The sequence below is a fragment of the Podarcis gaigeae genome (assembly GCF_964106915.1).
Source record: "Podarcis gaigeae genome assembly, chromosome: Z".
Classification (NCBI taxonomy): domain Eukaryota; kingdom Metazoa; phylum Chordata; class Lepidosauria; order Squamata; family Lacertidae; genus Podarcis; species Podarcis gaigeae.
The window spans coordinates 39,964,197-39,977,947 of record NC_139691.1 but is presented as its reverse complement, the minus strand read 5'-3'; the positions used below and the strand labels follow the sequence as shown (position 1 = coordinate 39,977,947).

General features: G+C 44.0%; 1 long non-coding RNA gene across 1 annotated transcript in view; it reads right to left on the bottom strand.

Moving 5' to 3' along the window:
* Positions 1-3,499: 3,499 nt before the first annotated feature.
* Positions 3,500-13,751, bottom strand: part of LOC310837079 — a 209,544-nt gene continuing 199,292 nt past the window's right edge. Inside the window, exon 2 of the long non-coding RNA XR_014560414.1 lies at positions 3,500-4,076. This is a non-coding gene — a long non-coding RNA (uncharacterized lncRNA). The remainder of the gene's footprint in view (positions 4,077-13,751) is intronic.

Genomic DNA, 13,751 nt, shown 5'->3' with positions numbered 1-13,751 from the left:
AGAAAAGCTTGCATTGGCTGAAATGGGAATCTATCTTTTAATGTGAATTGCCAGCATAGAGGTGTTGATAGGGCAATCCAGATCTGGACTGCAGCAGGAAAGCAAAGGCTTGCTGTTCCCTTTGTCCATGCCAGATTCCCAGGCTGGGTGAAAACTCCCCTCCCCTGTCCTCCTCCTTGCTGTTTATTGTTTTAAAAGCCATTAATGGAAATGTTAGAGACTTCAGAATCTAGACCAGAATGGAAAAATCCAGGCAGCAATATTTTTAAAACACAAGTTTTATTGACTTTGGTTTAATTTGTCAGACAAATAAAGCAAATGGGTGCATTCAGGAAAAATGAGAGAATGCCCACCGTCAGTCAGATGCAGACAACTTTTATACCTTTTGGCAAAAGCACAGTTCAGCCCTTGACCCACCCCTTACACATTCCTCTTTATACATATTCATTAAAAGCTCTACCAATTAAAGAATTGATGGTGGCCCTTCGGTTCCAGGCTGCATTATCCACTAGGTGGCACTGATGGCTTATAATCCTCTTGACCTATTGGCAATTCCCGTAAATGCTCCTTGACCCCCGCCTCTTTCTGTGGTTTTTAACAGGTTGCTCGGTTTAGAACTTTGTGGTGGGCTAAACATCCTGAGCAAACGGACAGTTTCTCAGAAAGAGCTCAACCACTAGCAAAATCCCCTGGCCGCACCCTTTTGCAAAGAGCAGGGGCAAGCAGGGGAGAGAGAAATGTCTTTTTAGCTTTTAGTTTGCTTTCTAAGATGGCTTTCAGCTTATAAAATGGCTCCAGCCTGGCTCTCCAAAGAGGACCCAGGTGGACCCTTGGTCCTCACTCCTTCACAATGACTAATAGTGTGATTGACTCTCATCTAGTTTGGCCCTAAGAAGTGCACATTTACAATGATCTGCGAAAGCTCCAGTGTACCTTTTGCTATTTCCTACAGCTCAAATGTGGCTAGTTAGGAATCCTGCTCATACAGCGATTAAAAGAGCTTTTAATAACTTTAATCAAATGCTTTCCCACGAAATAGCCTAGTCGTGCACAAGCCTCAGCAGTAGAGAGGGACTTGCCCAGGAGATCTTTTTTTTGTCATCCTTTAATTAGCCCTGATAATGAGGCCTTGTTTTAGAGGAAATCTTAATTTAATAGCCTTGGTATTGAATGACCTTGTTGTGGGAAAAGGCATTTGTCTGTCTGCATGTGTGGAGGAAATGCAAATAATAAAGGTTGCTTTGGCCCGCTGCCAAGCAGCCATAAGAAACTGAACGTCATCGCTTGAAATGTGCTTGCTTTGCAGGTCGTGCTGAAGAAGTCCCTTGCCCGGCTGGCAAAACGTGTTTCCTAACCACAGGAAGGATTTAGCCAGGGACAGAACAGTGAATACAGTATGCTATATGAGCTGGTCAGTGTGGGGTAGAGCTTAAGAGTGTTGGGTTAGGACTCCAGAGACCAGGGTTCAAATCTCCACTCAGGCATGAAGCTTGTGGGTAGCCTGAGGCCATTCACTGTCTATTACTCAAACCTACCCCACAGGCTTGTTGTGAGGATAAAATGGAGACGAAGAGAATCCTGCATGTTGCCTTGGAAGAAAAGTGGGATATAAATGCAGTAAGTACCGTATTTTTCGCTCTATAAGACACACCAGACCACAAGACGCACCTAGTTTTTGGAGGAGGAAAACAAGAAAAAAATAATTCTGAATCTCAGAAGCCAGAACAGCAAGAGGGATTGCTGCACAGTGAAAGCAGCAATCCCTCTTGCTGTTCTGGCTTCTGGGATAGCTGCGCAGCCTGCACTCGCTCCATAAGACGCGCACACATTTCCCCTTACTTTTTAGGAGGGAAAAAGTGAGTCTTATAGAGCAAAAAATACGGTAAATAATGAAAGCACTGAATATTAACTGTGGCTTTGTTTGCTTGAAGCTCAAAGCAAGTGCTTATTTTACCTCAGGAAATAAACTGCCACAGGGGCTGGATTAAACTGACCAGTGGGCCAGATTAGGCCCCCAAAACAGACTTTGGACATGCCTGCTGTATGTTTTTCTTCTTATAAAGATGTACTCCTAGCTGTCTGCCTCTTGTCACATTTCTCTGCCTGGCTGGGACAAAAAGAGCAACCCAGAGCCTTGGAACAAGCTGGGACCCAATGACCAGTACAAGGTATGGTACGAAATATTTAACTAGGGTTATGATGCTGGGTTATGATGGGTTATGATGATGAAGACATCTGCACAACTCATATGCTTAAATCATCCAGGAAATCTTAAAACTGATTGCACAATGCACTTAATGTCCAAAGTTTATTTCCTGGGGTAAAAATATCACTAAAAAACCCTCAACAACTTCAATCCTAAAAAAGGCTAACAATTTTAGTCGGCCCTTTCGTCGGCCCTCACAGCCCTTCATTTCATCAAATCTGGCCATCTTTGAAAAAAGTTTGGACACCACTGAAGGGTTAAAGTCAAAGAGTTCAAGAGAAGCAGAGAAGGGGGTAATGGATACTGATCCCCCCATGCCGCTTCCGTTGGAAAAGGGGTGTGGTTTAAGCAGCCCAGTCACCCCGCCCCTTTCCATTGTGCCCTGCCCCTTTCCCTGCAAGGGTTCAGGTGAGGGCAAACTGCCTTGGGGCGCAGGAAGCTTTGGTGGGGGGGGCTGGGGGTGGATGCAATGCAAGTGGGATGATGGAGGGGGAGATGGCAGGCTGCGAAGCTGCTGGGCAGGTGGGAGAGGGAGAGACCTCCCCCCCCCCAAATGAAGGGAGGTGGGTGTGCAGCTGCCCCCCCCATTTCGAGTATTCCAAATAGTAATATGGATACTATAAAAACATGCAGAAATACAAACATTTCCTAAATTTCAGCTGAGTTCCCTTCATTCCAGGGGGTTGGACAACCTATTTCTTAATAGTTTTAATTGGGTTTGGTGCTTTCTCTCTGAATGTCATTCCTTGAACAGCTTCCTGTGCAAAGATAAGGCTTGCTTTCATTGCTCTGTCCATTTCTACATTTGACTAGTGTTGTGTGGAGGAAAATGCAGCCCCCGGGCTGAAAAATGTCCCCCTCCTGCCCTCCTATGTTTAAAATTCTAGAATAAGAAACTGCCTCTTTCCCCTCAGCTGCTATGTCTGTTTGTGACATGACAGGAGACCATCCATAGACAGGGCTGGGGAAACTAGGCCTCAAGGGGGGGCATTTATTAATAAACAAATTATGACTGAGAAGCCCCCCCGTTGTGACATGTGTGGCATGTGGACTCCATGGCACCCTAAGATACGCTCCTTAGCACCCACCAAGGCCCTGACCCTTCCATTTTTAAAAAGTTTCCCCAAAATCTTTTAATTTTTACAGAGCTGCAAGACAGTTTTTTTTTTTTGCAGTTGCGGGATTGGTGTTATTTATTTATTTATATTGTCCTTTGTGAGAGAAAAATAAACTGGTTGCTTTGACTTAAGGTCTTTGGATCCTTTTAAATAAAGTGATCTGGACAAAATGGGCAAATTAGGAAATATTTTTATTATACATGCTTGCAAGTGGGGTAACCCAAGATCAGGCACATCTTCATCAGGAAAAACACATCTTATAAAGTTGCTTGTCCGGCCGCAAGTCCCTCCTTCCATGCCCACAAGAAGGGGCGTGCCAGTTTACAGAAGTATTGCGTCTGCCTCATTAAGATTTTACCATTCCACTTCCCACATTAATCAGAATACAATACAATACAAATACCTTTATCGGCATTTCATGTTAAGACATTTCAAAATGGCATGAGATACAAAAGTCTTTCTTCTTCCTGTTTCCTGTTTCCGAGAGATTTCAATGGGGAAATCCTTTCGATTCTTCATGAATAAGAGGCAGTGGGGTGAGGGAGGCCAGGGCCACATCCACACCATTTAACACGCTATGAAGCCGCTTTAAATACTCATGGCTTCTTCCCCCAAAGAATCTGGGAGCTATAGTTTGAAAAGGGTACCGAGAGTTGTTAGGAGACCCCCTGTTCCATGCCAAGAAGGGAACCCTACCCCTACCCCTACCCCTACCCCTGACGGTAACCCTAACTCTAACCCCAACACTAACCCTTAACCCTTTTCTCGAGCTACAATTCCCAGAATTCCCTAACAAGAAGGGAACCCTACCCCTACCCCTGACGCTAACCCTAACTCTAACCCCAATGTTAGCCCTTAACCCTTAACTAGAGCTACAATTCCCAGAGTTCCCTGGCAAGAAGGGAACCCTACCCCTATCCTCACCCTCACCCTAACACTAACTCTAACCCTAACTTTAACCCTAACTCTAATCCTAAACCACCCTAACAACCCTCCGTCCCCTTAACAACCTACAGTTCCCAGAATCCCTGAGGGGAAGCCATTCCTGTTTAAAGCGTCTTCATAGCACTTTCAATGGACGGTGCGCCTAATGTGGCCTAATGTTTCCTCCCTCATTTTCTTCTCTCTCCCCACTGCCCCATCACTTGCAATGCAGCAGATGTCCGCCTGCAGTCTCCCTTCAAAGCTCCTTCTCTCAAGCATGGCCCAGGCCTTGCCCATTCCTCACTGCCAGTATTTCACGTTCACTTCTCCAATGTAAATAGGGACATCCTGCGGTTCTCTTCATGACTTTGAAGGCTGGACTTGGGGAAAACCTCACTGGCTCCAAACATCCCTGTAAGGCAAAGGCAAACAGGTGAGTGGGATGGGCCCCATCCGACAGCGCCCCCCCAGACTCCTCCTCTGTTTGGCTGTCTGTTCACAAGCAAGGCTTCCAAACCACTTTGCACCCATCACAGCCAGTGTAGCCTTGCGGCATCCACTAGCCTGAATGCAAATTCTTCCGACAACCATCCACCAGCTGCAGCCTCGCCAGGTCCATTGCCAGACATCAACCAGCTTCAGAGCTGAGTGTCAGTCACCTTCAAGTAGCGATCCCACCAGCAAGTAATCTTTGTACTTGCCTTCTCCTTGCTCCACAGCATCCCAGCACCTGGCGATTGCCTCCTTCTGCTTGCTAGCTTGCCGCCACGGGGCAGTAGACCACCTGGGCTGAGTGCCACTGAGCTGCCCATTTCTCTCTGGGGAGGGCAACTGCTGAGGCTTGCGCCTTGGCCCACATTTATACCCGCTCAGCATCCAAATGTTTTTGTCACATCACAGTCAACCCACAGACAATGGCAGCAGCTGGGGAGGCATCACCATCAGCCCCCTCAGCCCTCACAATGGTGAGCCCAGCTCAGCAGCCAAAACACCCCCCTCGCCAAGTTATGTCAATATCTGTTTTTATAGTATCCATATTGCTATTCGGAATACTCGAAATGCGGGGGGGGGGGGGGCTCAGCTGCACACCGACCTCTCTTCATTTGCGGGGGAGGGTCTCTCCCTCCCCCACCTGCCCAGCAGCTTCGCAGCCTGCTATCTCCCCCTCCATCATCCCACCGGCATTGCATCCTCCCCCCAGCCCCCCACCAAAGCTTGCTGCACCCCAAGGCGTTTTGCACTTACCCGAACCCTTGTGGGAAATGGGGCAGGGCACAATGGGAAGGGGTGGGGCAACCGGGCTGCTTAAACCACGCCTCTTTTCCAAGGGAAGCACCACGGGGGGGTGGGCCCTCCAAGAGAGAACAACAACAGAACACAGAGCAAAGAAGATGGAAGTGGCACACAGTTCCTTCTGTTCCCTCGCTTCCAAAAAATGGAATCTCAACACACAGAGCATGTGATCCAGTAGTCTCACACACTCTGTAGCACAGGAGAGAATGAAACTGCTGACATCCAGCACTCTCTTCTCTGCTTCTCTTGAACTCTTTGGCTTTAACCCTTCAGTGGTGTCCAAACTTTTTTCAAAGAGGGCCAGATTTGATGAAGTGAAGGGCTGTGAGGGCCGAGCAAAGTTGTTAACCTTATTTTAGGATTGAAGTTGTTGAGCTCTTTTTAAAGATTGAAGTTGTTGAGGTTTTCTAGGATTTTTACCCCAGGAAATAAACTGCCACAGGGGCCAGATTAAACCGACTGGCGGGCCGGATTAGGCCCTAGCTGCTCGCGGCAGCTCACACCTGATGGCTTTTACAAACCACTCTTGAGTTCCTGTACCAATAATTTAGGGATTTTCACCACTTTGTAACTAGTTCAAGTTTTACTGCCTGCACAACTACTTCTGATGAATCTGACCTTTGGAGAGTTTGTAAGTAACACAAACACATGCTCATTTTCTAAACAAGGTGTTGTTAAAATGAATCTCTTCTACTCAAGCCAAGCCAAGCCAAGCATGATGGTGGTTAAAGATTCAGAAGTCACTTTGCTTCAGTTGAAGATTTATGAGCATAGAAAGCCTTTTCTGCATTTTGTTATGATTTGACCCTGACCTCATTCTTCTTGGATGCAAAACACAAAGTGAGTTATGCTGTGACATCAGCTCACTGGAAACCTATAAAAGCTACTCTTGTGTTTAAGTGATTCATATTCTTGCTGTGTAAACCTTGAGTTTCATGAAGATGGATAGGAAATATGTTGTTTGCAGGAAGTATACAGGAGCAGACTTAAAAATGAAAATAAGTAGCCAAGATACGCAACTTTCCACTTTGCATTTAGGACAAGCACAAGGTCTGGCTTGGAGCTGAGCTACAAATCTGTTGCAGCTCTTGCTGGATTGTGCCATTTCAGAATGCAGGGATGGAAATAATACATTTGTATGTTAGAATGAAAGCAGACATATCGGTTGTGGGCTTGTTCTTGGTTAGGGAAACAGTCTTGGTTAGGGAAACAGTCTAGAAGAGGTATAGCTGGATATATTGATATCTGATTATTGTTTTGCTCCAGGAGTAATTACTTCAACTGTAAAATTAAGCTTTCCTCTTTCTTTTCTAAATTCACTTTTTCAAAAAGTATTGAACATGTTGCTTTCCTTAAAATTTAGTAAAAGCATAATTTGTGTTGTAAAAATTGGGCTTAGGGACATGTTATTCACACCACTTCAAAGTGCCACACCACTCTTACCAGTAATGGGAGTAAGTTTGGGCTAGTTAAAGGGGTTGTTTAATGAAGGCTAGAGAAGAATAAAGTTTGCCACTTGGTGGCATTGGTGAAGTTAACAACAAAACTACCAGACTTTTAGAAGACATCTGAAGGCAGCCCTGTTTAGGGAAGCTTTTAATGTTTAACAGACTATTGTATTTTAATATTTTGCTGGAAGCCGCCCAGAGTGGCTGGGGAAACCCAGCCAGATTGGCAGGGTATAAATAATAAATTATTATTATTATTATTATTATTATTATTATTATTATTATTATTATTATTTGGCTGGTTTGCTTGCCTCCTTTCCCTCTCACTGTGTATGCCACAGCATGTGCCATCACAAAAGACAAGCACAGATCAACAGGAATTAAAATAGCTCCTATTGTATGTTTTTAAAGACCAAGCTAAATAAAAAAGATCTTCAGTAGCTGCAGAAAAAGATTAAGATATAGCATCAGCCCAAACACTTTATTGAGAGAGTGCCACAACTGAGGAGGCCCTTCCTCTGGCTGAAACTGCCTAATCTTTGAAGCTGCAGAAGGACTTCAGAAGGCAACCTTTATATTTGTCAGAGATGGTGCTTTAGATGGTAGATTGGCTCTTTCAAAATTCCTTAAGTTCTGCCTCTCTGGCTTATAAATGTTGCCTATTGTGATTTTTAAAAATACATGTTCAAAATGCAGTTATAACAAGGCTAATGTAAGTGTTGTATTTTTAAGAACTGCCCCTTGGGGGCAGAGCATGGTTAGAGATTAGAGAAATCTGCTTCTCTCTGTGTCTCTCTGTCTGTCTCTCTCTCTCTGGATCTTATTGCTAATTTATTGATCATTTTGAGAACGTTTAGTTGAGCCCTAGTGAGGGATTATCGTTTCTATGTACATTGCCCTGTGAAATGTCAGGGACTGTAAGAGGGAAAGGAAATAAAATATTTCATTTCCCTTCTGTGGTCTTGCAACTCAGATTGAACTGCACCTTTTTGACCCCTGCAGCTTGCTGTGGATATGGCCATCTTCCAGAGGTCTCTCACGTTGTCACTTCCTGCCTACCTTCATTAAGGAAAAATGGCCGATTCGATGGGAAACATGACAAGATGTACAGGATTCTTCTAACCTCATTAGACAGTGAGGTTGAGGGAGTCCTGATGATGCTGATTGTAATGGAAAGCTTGGTGGAGAGAGGTCAGATAGTTGTGTCTGGAAAAAGATATGACCGAGGCATTTAACAGGACACACTATGGAGATGTGCTGCGAATTAAGGGGCACACACAGTACAAACAACTGGGGGAAAATCCAGCACTAGGTTGGTTTTATTGGGTTGGTGGGGGGTCTTGGGTAAGTGCCCTTGAGTGTAGGCCACCTTCTTTGTACAAACCCTTACCATCCTCACTACCATTGCCACTGGCTGCTCTCATGCCAGGGAGAGTTCTGATGATGTAGGCAGGAACATCTTTTGCTTATCCTGCTTTCGGTTGGTGCTGCTTGCTTGCTTATCTCCTCTGGGCCAGATGAAGGGTGAATAAACAAGTAGCAACAACATGGAAGAGGAGGAGGCAGTGGTGAAATGTTAGACTCTTCACAGATTCCTAAACATAAAGGGCACTGGCAAATGTCTGACCATACGTACCCCTGATGCTGCTGGAAAAAGAGGGCATGAAAACTTGTAAGGAAGAGAAAGAAAGAAAAATCCCAGAATCTAGAGTTTGTAATATTTGAAAATATATTGATTCCTATTACTAGAGCAATTGTTATCCCAGGCTCAGTATGTTAGAAATGCAACAGCAGGGATCATTCTGTTAGTAACCTAAGGGTTAATTCTATTGACTGCTAGACATCCAGCCAAGAGGGCAGTTGTGGTGTAGAAGGTGTTACCTAGCAACCAGTCAGCGTGGCATGATTGTTCCTGAGGTAACTGAAGTTCTGATGCGCTGTGTAGTTCTGAAGGAGTTGAATATCTAACCCTGCTCTTAACAAGGCCTGAATTAGCAAAGACAAAACATCATCCGTCCCTTTTCCCTCAAATTATATCCTGCTTTAATTCAGTTTACACAGCAAAATGGTAGCTTCTTTTTTCTCTGGAGTCTGTCTGAGTTATTCAAGTGACTCTGCTAGCGCTGTATACATGATTCCTCTTGTCATAATACTAGGAGGAAGGGCAGTAGCTCAGTGGTAGAGCACTTGCTTTGCATGTGTCCCAGGATCCCCAGGTAGGGCTAGGTGAGAACCCTGTTTGAAACCCTGGAGAGCTGGCTGCTGCCAGTCAGTGTAGACAATTCTGAGCTAGATGGATGCAATGGTCTGACTCTGCACAAGGCAGATTCCTATGTTCCTATATTAGAATTCTGGGACATCTAATTAAGCCAAATGTTGGAAGGAAAAAAGGAAAGTACTTTACACAGCTCATGGTATACGCACTTCCCCAGGAGACAGTGAAGGCCACCAACTTGGATGGCTTTAAAAGAGGATTGGACAAAACCATGGAGGATAAGGAGATCAGTGCTATGCTTTATCTCTACTGTTGGAGGCAGGACTCTTCTGAATACCATTTTCTGGAAATCACAGGTGCTGCTGAGTTCCGACTCTGCTTGTGTTTATATGGTTGGTTCCTGTGAGGAGAGGCTGCTGGATGGGCATTTCACCTGATCCAGCAGGGCTCTTCTTCAATATTTACGTTCTTGGCAGAAATGTTGATAGCCTTATCCTCTTCTATGCACTCCCCACCCCTACCAATAATCTATCACAAAGGTGGATGGGTCAAATAAATAGAATAATAAACCACATTGGTAACGGACTGGATGCGAGCCAACAAACTTGAGGCTCAATCCAGATAAGACTGTTAGTGAGTGGTTCTCTAGATCAGATGAAAGAGAGTTTGCCTGCTTTTTGGTGGGGTTACATTCCCTCTGAAAGGGCAGATACATAGCTTGGGGGTACTCTTAGATCCTTTGCTGTTGCTTGAGGCTCAGGATACCTCAGTGGCCTACCATCAATTTCAACTGGTAGCCCAGTTTCTGAGCCTAGGTCAAATTGCTGTTTTTGACTTATAAAGCTCAGGACCGCAATATCTCAAGAATCACCTCTCTTCATATGAGGTCCAGAGAGGCAGCAACGGGAGAATGGGGCTTTTCTGTGGGGGCTTCCCATTTGTGGAATACTCTCCCCAGGGAGGCTTGCCTGCCACCTTCATTACATATCATTAGGCAAAAACTTTCTCTATAACCAGGCCTCTGGCTGAGTAAAGATTCTGTGCCCTTTTAAATATATAGGGGGTGGGAGGGTGGGTGTGTTTATTGACTTGCTTTTGTTGTGTATTTTGTGTTCTCATTTTGTATTTTTTATGTTTACAACATAAAATTATGTTTACAACATAATCTTTAGATGAAAGGTGGTATGCAAATGTAATAAATAATAATAATGATTTGAAATGAAGTGAGCCAATCTTTTTGCCTTCTGAAAGTTATTGTGTGTGTGTGTTAAGTGGTGGGTATTCTGGAAGATGGAGCTGTGTTGAATTAGAGTGCTTCTCAAACTTGCAAATCAGATTTTGAGTTTTCATTTCCATTGATGAATAGTCAATTTTGATGTGTGTAGTTCCGGAACTCCAACCTGGAATTATTCATTTTGGCAAAACATTTAATTTGCTTCACGAGCTCTCATTTTGGCTAATTCACTTTAACATCAAGGCATACATTTTTGTTTCCATTAACATGATGAACTGTGTGTGTGTGTGTGTGTGTGTGTGTGTGTGTGTGTAGCTGCCAATGATGGCATTAAGCTACAAAGTCACAAAATTTGGAGAAGCCCAGGAATGCACTGGCAATCTTTAAGAATTTTTTAAATACTGTACATTTAAAGAGAGTATTTGTTTTGAGTATCCATTATGAGAAGTTCTTAAATGGTGGTCCACAGACCACTAGCAGCCTGTGAGCTCCACGAAGCTGATTTGCAGAAAGCCTATGGAGTAATCAAGAACATCTGTACTTGATTTATTCTTTTTGATAATGGAGATGGAGGCCATATTGACCAGGACTGGATATCAACCTGTTACACTGTAGCCTATCTGCTTCCTGGTGTATCTGAGTAGGATTGTTGTGCCCAGCGGGTTTAAAATAGGATTGGACAAATCCATGAAGGTGGAATAAAGGTTGGAGGCCGTATACCTCTGAATATTGGTTGCTGGGAATCACAGGTGGGGAGAGTGCTGTTGTGCTCAGGTTCCCCTTTCAGGCTTCCTATGGGCATTTGGTAGGCCACTGTATTAACAGGATACTGGAATAGATGGACTTCTTTTGAGTTGATCCAGCAGAACTCATCTTATGTTCATCTAAGGCAGTAGAGAGTAGTGCCAAGATGTTGGAGGACTTCACTGTGCATGCCACAGAGTTTGCTCTGTACAACCTAGTCAGCTACCCTTGGTTGTGGTGGAGGGTGCAATCCTGTCCACTACTATTCTGGTTGGCTTCTGTACATGGAAGGAAGGGTGGGGGAACATTGTCCTTTGACTCAGGTAGCAAAATTTTCTTGGGTTCTTAAGATAGGTTGGCTAGTGTGTATCCATCATCATAGCTAAATTGAACTCCCAGGTTCAAAGGCAGTATGGTGGTACCTCGGGTTACATACGCTTCAGGTTACAGACTCCGCTAACCCAGAAATAGTGCTTCGGGTTAAGAACTTTGCTTCAGGATGAGAACAGTAATTGTGCTGCGGCAGTGTAGCAGCAGCGGGAGGCCCCATTAGCTAAAGTGGTGCTTCATGTTAAGAACAGTTTCAGGTTAAGAATGGACCTCCGGAACGAATTAAGTACTTAACCCGAGGTACTACTGTATGTCCCCAAATATCAGCTGCCAGGGAGCAAAAGCATAAGAGGGGCACTACTTTCAAACCTTTCTGAAGGCATCTGGTTAGCTACCATAGGAAACATTATGTAATAGAAATTGTTTATGTGTGTTATCCTATACAGCACTTCTTATGGATGTGTTTCTACCACCAGATGACCTCTTGGCCAACATTTTACGGAGATGTCCATGGACTTAAATTGTGCGAAAGGTTGGAACCCCAAGTTTACAAAACATTTGTAATTTTAATGTTTCTTGGACATTTTCTGCAACTTAGTTCCAGGTGGATTATTATGGTAGGTTGCTTAGAAAACAAAAACCACTTGTCTCCTTCCTCCCACACGCCCCTGGCCTTGTAAGGTGGTTGTTGTTGTTTTTGAAGCATTGGTTGGAGAAAGAGGATTCAGTCCATTTGCACCCACCTGCCCTGTTCCTTGGATGGTATGGATGAAGGGGAAGGGGAACAATGAGATGGGCAGAGTCCTGTGAGTCTTCTCCTCCAAACTTACACTGCTCACGTGAGTGGACCATTTCTGCAAGCACTTACATTAGGAGTGTGGAACCACAGGCCTAGGGGGAGAATGTGGTCCTGCCGGCCTACTCTCAGACCATGCCCCTCTCCCCAAGCCATACCTCTCACTGGCCCTGCTTTTTTACCCTGAGTTGCGGTGGGTTTGTTTTTGTTTGTTTTTGTTTTTAAAAAATCTGTCTGGAACATTCCCTTGAACTCTGATAATGCCCTTTGCTTGCCTGCTTGGAGGATAGAGAGGGATGTGCAAGTGTGTGTAGAAACAAGCCTATTGTCAATTTAAGATTTGTTGCTCTGCCTCAATCAGTTCTGAACAGAGTGCGACTAGGTTGGTGAAGTGTAGTGTAGCGGGTTTGATTGTTTGGTTTTTGGAGCTAGGTTCCATGAAACCTGAATAGTTGAAGTGGGTCTTGGAATCTCCCCCTTCCAACCTTCTGCATTAGAGTACTGATTCTTATTTATTTGGGTAAGCACTATTTTCCTCTGCTCAATCTTTTAGTGCTGTTTTTTTACTCCACTTGTCATGCAAAGCAAAAAACAACAACAGACTGTAAATTGGTGAAAGGAGGGAAAGTAAAGTTACATTATGTTAAGACAAATTACAGGACAAAAATTGGAAAAGATGGAAAGGATTTGCTGAAATAGTTAACCGAACTAGAATACAAAAAAGGGAGGTGTGAGGAGGTCAAGGAAACAAGCAAATGAAATATAAGTTATGGGAAGAGTCGTTGTGTTGTTTTTTTTAATGGATTTTTCTTTTTCTTTCTTCTTTTTCTTTTCTTTCTTTTTTTCTTTATTGTGATGTGTTGTTTTTTTCTTTTTGTAATTTTAAAAACTGTAATAAATATTATTTTTTAAAAAAGAAATATAAGTCATTCCTGTGACAAGCATACAGCCAACACCGTGTACCAAGCACTGACATTTAAATAAAATAATATGGATTATTAGTGAAAATCTGCTGACATAACTTGGCTGGAAATGCAGGCATCCTTGTATTCTTGGCAAACTTCGCTTTGTTGTTTAACCGCTTAATCCTTTTGCTTCCTGCATTTTGTAAGCCTCGTGGAAGGCTCAAATTGCCATGACTTTGTGCATTCTGGTCAGAAAAGGAGGACCCTGAGGGTGATGATGGTTGGCCCCTGAAATTCCCCAAGAGATAGACTCTCAAATGCAGGCCTCAGACTTGCATGCAGGAGAAGCCTTAACAGAGAGTGAGGCTTCTATCCTTGGTCATAGAGGAGATAATTTGCTGGCCTCCTGGGTCTCAGATGACTCCTTCCCTGAACTGCATGTCAGGCAAGAGAGCTTTCCACCTCTGCATTACTATGCCTGGGGTCTAAAAGAGGCCTTTCAACCTCAACCAAGAACACGTGCACTAAATATGCAGGT